At 35.3% G+C, this 275-nt stretch overlaps 1 pseudogene; it reads right to left on the reverse strand.

Moving 5' to 3' along the window:
* Window positions 1–275, reverse strand: part of LOC119585426 — a 2,846-nt pseudogene that overhangs the window by 1,997 nt on the left and 574 nt on the right.

A 275-nucleotide genomic window follows, 5' to 3' on the forward strand; every position in this document is an offset into this window, starting at 1 on the left:
TGCCCCTGGGTATGTGTGGAATCAGTTATCTCTCATAATTTCTCTTATCTATGTTAGCCAGGGCTGACATATACATTCTACATATTTGCAGAGTAATGTTAATAGCGTAGGAATATGGACTATCAAGGTTTTCATCTTAGAATGTGGTTGTAGATAAAGTACCAAATAATCTTTGTAATGAGGGTAATCTCTGCCTTGACAGAATTTTCAGTAGAAGATGACAGCAGTTGAATTTAGGATCAGATACTGATCATATTATAGAATGCTGTTGATCA

Source organism: Penaeus monodon, chromosome 19 (assembly GCF_015228065.2).
Source record: "Penaeus monodon isolate SGIC_2016 chromosome 19, NSTDA_Pmon_1, whole genome shotgun sequence".
Lineage (NCBI taxonomy): Eukaryota > Metazoa > Arthropoda > Malacostraca > Decapoda > Penaeidae > Penaeus > Penaeus monodon.